Below are 6,011 nucleotides of genomic sequence, written 5' to 3'. Positions count from 1 at the left end.
TTCATGGATGACTTCTTAGTGGTGGGAAACTCATTCGATGAGTGCCTTAGAAATCTGACCCGTGTGCTGAAAAGATGTATTGAGACTAACCTGGTACTTAACTGGGAGAAGTGCCATTTCATGGTACAAGAGGGAATAGTCTTGGGACACCGGGTATCAAGCAAGGGAATCGAGGTGGACCATGCTAAAGTTGACATGATAGCAAAGCTGCCACCTCCCACTTCAGTCAAGGCAATCAGGAGCTTCTTTGGGCATGCCGGTTTCTACCGGAGATTCATAAGAGACTTCTAAAAAATTGCCAACCCTCTTTGTAAGTTGTTAGAAAAAGATCACCCCTTCTTGTTTTCTGATGATTGCAGGGTAGCATTCGAGGAGTTGAAAAAAAGGCTAGTCACACACCCATCATTGTCGCCCCCGACTGGGAGCAACCATTCGAAATCATGTGTAATGCCAGTGACTATGCCGTGGGGGCAGTGCTGGGATAGCCGAAAGACAAGCTAATACTCCCAATCTACTATGCCAGTAGAACACTGAGTGGAGCCCAACTGAACTACACTATGACTGAAAAGGAGATGCTGGTTGTGGTGTTTGCATTTGACAAGTTCAAATCATACCTGATTGGCTCTAAGGTAATTGTATACACTAATCATGCAGCTCTCAGGTACTTGATTGATAAGAAGGAGTCTAAACAGCGCCTGATTCATTAGGTGTTGTTACTGCAAGAGTTCGACCTCGAAATTTGTGACCATAAGGGCACAGAAAACCAAGTCATTGATTATCTATCAAGACTTGAGGGAGCTAAAAACTCAGTTGAGGTTGAGGATATTCTAGAAACCTTTCCAGACGAGCAGCTGCTCGCTACAACCTTGAGGAAGTGCCATGGTATGCAGACTTTGAAAATTACATGGCAAGCGGTATAGTTCCCTATGACCTTTCCTCTGTTCAAAAGAAAAAGTTTTATCGTGACTGCCACATGTATTATTGGGATGAACCTTACCTGTTTCAAATATGAGTTGACAATATGATCCGGAGGTGTGTCCCCGAGATAGAACAATCTTTTGTTTTGCAGGCATGTCATGCATCGGCTTATGGAGGGCATTTTGGAGGAGTCAGGACGACCGCGAAAGTGCTAGAGGCCAGGTTCTTCTGGCCAACAGTATTTAAGGATGCACATTAATGGGTGAAGGGCTTTGATGAATGTCAGCAAACCGGGAACATTTCCCGTCGCCATGAGATGCCCATAAACCCAATTCAAGAGGTTGAAGTGTTCGATGTTTGGGGGATTGACTTCATGGGCCTCTTCGTCAGCTCCTTTGGAAATAAGTACATACTTGTTGCTGTATATTACGTGTCCAAATGGGTGGAAGCTACAACATTTCCCACCAACGATGCAAGAATGGTGGTGGGATTTTTGAAGAAGAATATATTCACCCGTTTGGGACCCCGAGAGCCATTATCAGTGACGAAGCCACTCACTTCTGCAATCGAGCCTTCGCGAAATTGCTAGCGAAGTATGATGTGCGACACAAGGTGGCAACACCATATTATCCTCAGACCAGTGTCAAACAGAGAGATAAAGAGTGTGCTAACCAAGACTGTGAATGCCACAAGTAATAATTGGGCGAAAAATCTAGACGATGCACTCTGGGCCTATAGAACTGCTTTTAAAACACCGATTGGTATGTTACCATATAAGTTGGTGTTTGGGAAGGCCCACCACTTGCTAGTGGAACTTGAACATAAAGCTTGGTGGGCACTGAAACAGCTGAATCTAGATATCGAGGCTGTGGGCACAACGAGAATTACAAAATTGCATGAGCTCGACGAGTTCAGATATCTTGATTTTTAGAGCACAAGGTTGTACAAGGAAAGAATGAAGAGGTTGCACGACAAGAATATTGTGGAGCAAAATTTTAAGCCCGGGGACATGGTATTGCTCTATAACTCAAGATTAAGGTTATTTCCAGGTAAGCTCAAGTCACGATGGTCTAGACCATTTCGAGTGGTCGAAGTATTCCCTTCAGGGGCTATAGAGTTTGTCGTAGAGAAAGACTCTCGTACATTTAGAGTCAATGGGCAGAGATTAAAAATATATGCGGGCATGAATGAACCAAAGGAAGTGACAGGGATCCACCTGACTGAACCTCAGAGGTCGAGCGAACCTTAAATACGCTTATCTACGTCGTGCCACGACATTAAATCAAGTGATGTGTGGGAGGCAACCCATGAATGTTGTTGTTTTTGTTCTCTTATAGACCCTTTTATGAAAAAAAATCCTCGTGACCGCGACCGCGACTCGACCGCGGCAAAAGAGAAGTATTCTGCCTCAGTCTTATGTGATCCACCGCGACCGTGGTAAAACGTAAGTATTCTGCCTCTCGCCTATTTATTCACCGCGGTCGACTGCGGTGATTCGTGACTTTCCGTCGCCCAGGTAAGTTTAATTTCATTTTTTTCTTTTTCTTTTCTTTTGTTTTCTAATTCCCCCCCCCCCCAATAAAATTAAAAGAAACGCCCCCTCCCCCCTTACTTTCCCCATTACCTCTCTCTCTCTAACCCTAACATCTTCTCTCCTCTCTTCTTCTTCTTCTTCTTCTTCTTCTTCTTCTTCTTTATCTCTCTCTTACACATACACTTATCTCCCCAACCTCCATTCCTCTCACCCTCTCCTACATCCAGGTATGTCAACCTTCTTTCTCTCTCTTCTCTTGTATATTTGTTTTAGTTTTATGCAAGTTCAATGCTTTAATTGTGTAGTATTTATAGTAGCTTTTTTCTTTTGATTTTCTTTTCTGCTTTTTAATGGGTTATGTGCACAATGTTGTAGTGAAGTGTGTGCACAATGTGGTAGAAAAGTGTATGATTGTGTGTGTAAAAAAATTAATTGTGGTGGGGTGGAATGGTGAAGTAAGAATAGTGAATTGGGGGAAGAATTGATGTTTACATGGGGCTAGGTATGTTAGGATAGAACTTTGCTCACAAGGTGTTTGTAAAATTGCCCCAATAGAGTTGTAAAGGCTATATGTGACCATGGTAGTGGTGAAGTCTGAGTAACCACCCAGGGTTCACACAACTCAAACACTCACTAATAGGAGACTCTATTTTGGCAGGTACAATGCATCCATCCAGGAAGAGACGTACCAAGGGTCCTCCGCTAGTGGATCGGTCAGTTCTTCTAGAGCTCGAGTTCAAGCTAGTGTGGAACAGTTTGACCACGCTAGGTTTGTCTCCAAACCTGCTGAGGACAGGTATAATGCCAAGGCATCCAACAAATTGTTACCTGAAGTGCATATTGACCGGCAAGACTTGCAAGTGGAATGCCCACATATCTTTGCTGAGTTGAGGAGGTGTCAGCTGGACATCTTCTTTGATGAACCGGAGGAGGCGAATGTATAGATGGTTAGGGAATTCTATGCTAACTGCCCGGAGCATGAGAATTAGGTGGTCACAGTTCGAAACACCCGGGTAAATGCATCCCTTGAGGCCATCCGCCGAGTGTACCGGCTGCCTGTATTCACTGGGGATAGAGATACTTACATTGCTTATCATCGCCCAACTATTTGGTGGGCACCGATTCTTGAAGCAATATGTGTGCCTGACAGGGAGCATATATGGATAAAACACCGGATCATATTAAACTCACATTCTCTCAATTGGGAGGCTAAGTGTTGGCTCATAATTATCAACAACCGTCTGCTACCCTCCAATAACACGACTGATGTCATTGGGCCACGAGCAGCGGCTATCTACTGTTTTATGACCCACCAGGATTTTGATGTCGCCAAGCTCTTCCATGATGAGATATTCATTCGCTCCCCAGATGTACCCAAAGGATTTTACTTCCCCTCTCTGGTTACCAAGTTGTGCCGTGCTGCACGAGTCCTTGAAAATCCTAGAGTTGATGGGAAATTGCCATTGAAAGCCCCGTGTTTGGCTAGAAAAATCACAGTTGGGAGAGAGCCGGTAGTGATGGTTGAGGATGATGATAAATCTGATGAGGATGTTGCTGCCCCACCACAGATGAGAGCTGATGAGGTGGGATCATCACAAGACCGCCGAAGTGCCCGTATGATAGCCCTGGAGCAAGAAATGGCTGGTCTCTGCACTTCTGTCACTAACCTGGGAACCAAAGTTGACAATTTGTCTACTCAACAGGTCAAGTTAGAGAAAATGATCATGGGAGGGCTCCGAGCATTAGGACGAGCGTGTCACCTCGATCCTAGCACCGTCTCAGATCAGGATTGAGCATCAGGGAAGTCCCCTTACCTTACTATGCTTTATATTTGTTGACATGGGGACGTGCCAAAGTTTGAAATGTGGGGTGGGGGATGGTTGTTGTTGTAAAAATTGTATAACTTTACATGATGTTGTTTTGTTTGTTTGTTTGGTATTGTTGGTTTATATTAGTAAATTTTGATTTGGCCCGAAGATGGACACCTCTCGATAGGTCTCTTGAGGGATACAAGTCGAACAAAAAAAAACAAAAAAAAAACAGGAATATGGTGACTCTTCTTGATGACGGATCTTTTAGATAGTTCTTGAGAGAAGTATGTCTAGAGAAAATACCAAAAAGAATTTTTTGTTTTAGGTAGTATAGTAACTCCCCCTTGGTTTTTCTTTAGGCCACGGTTCTTTTTCAAGGGTTTAGCTTGAACCGGGTGTAGGTAGTTTTAGTTTATTTTGTTTTTAGTTTTTAGTTAGTATTGATGGGCTACGAGCTGAAATAGAAAGAGAAACCCTTGGTGTTGATACACCTGAACATAGTAGACATTAGAGTGTAACGCTTAGTCTCAGTGGTAGATTCTTGCTAAAGTGCCTTAAATTGTATGTTTGTAATTGACTTGAATACTCAAACGAGAATGTCTTGATGAGCCAATCTGGAGTGAGTCATATGTCATGTGTGTGTGAGTTGTACTATATTCTATGCTTTACATTTGATGCCTAGAACTTGCCCCGTGTGTTTGCAAAGCAAAATAGTAGCTTTATTCAGCCGTAGAAGTGATATAGGCATTTCTTTGTTAAGCCAGATATATAAAGTAGACCCACCTAAATTTGATACATCGTAGTCAACCTTATTGAGTCTATAAGCCTGTTTCTTTGGCAACTACATTGCGAACCTTACCCAAATGTTTGAATGGCCCATCTGTTTGAACCCCTTTACCTCCAATGAGCACTTGAATGGTATGGAAATATGCAAAAGTTAAAGTGTGGGGTGGTGGTTTGGTTTTTGAGTGGAACCGATGAAATAGAGGAAATGTGCAATTTTTGGAAAAGTAAAAGAATAAGCACTACTTAAAAAAAAAAGAGAATGAGTAAATGTAGTAGTTGATAAGTGGTGACTTGATATAATTGCACCTAATGGAGTGAGATGTTATAGATAAAAATGATGTGGAAGGTTTGGTTGACATAAGTATGGTTTGAAGGTTAATGTGATTGTATTAAAAGTGCTTAGGAAGGTTAGTCATTATATACAAATATATCCTACCCGTCCCTTAGCCTACATTAAAACCAAGTGAAATCTGAATTGAACTTAGACTGAATGGGCTCGATTAGTAGAGTAGTACACTACGGGCAAGCCTATGGTGCATCTTTGTGGCATGTGAATGTTCTTTTTGAGAGTGAACGAATTTTGTGTATCTGAGTTCCTAATTATTCTTAATATTATCATTTGTGGAACTACTCTCTTGTGTGATGTGAGGGCATGTGATTCACGAAAGAAAGGTAAGTCTTGACTTCTGTATAGAGTAGTTTGAGTAAGTACGAATATTGCACGGCACGTGAGAGTCGACTTTTGAGGCAAAAATTGTTCACTACTAGGCGCAACTTTGGTGAGTTATTCTTGGTGTGGGACGTTAAGGGAAAAGCTTAGGGAATGAGCCTTTATAGAGTGTAATGGATTGCTCGAGGACTAGCAACGATTTAAGTGTGGGGTGTTGATAATAGGCTATATAGACGATATTTACACTCTAAATGTACCATGCTTTATTGTTGTTTTAAAGGCTAAATGATAA

This window comes from Nicotiana tabacum, chromosome 3 (genome assembly GCF_000715075.1).
Source record: "Nicotiana tabacum cultivar K326 chromosome 3, ASM71507v2, whole genome shotgun sequence".
In the NCBI taxonomy this organism is placed as follows: domain Eukaryota; kingdom Viridiplantae; phylum Streptophyta; class Magnoliopsida; order Solanales; family Solanaceae; genus Nicotiana; species Nicotiana tabacum.
The sequence above is the reverse complement of the archived record's forward strand: the minus strand, read 5'-3'. Positions refer to the sequence as shown.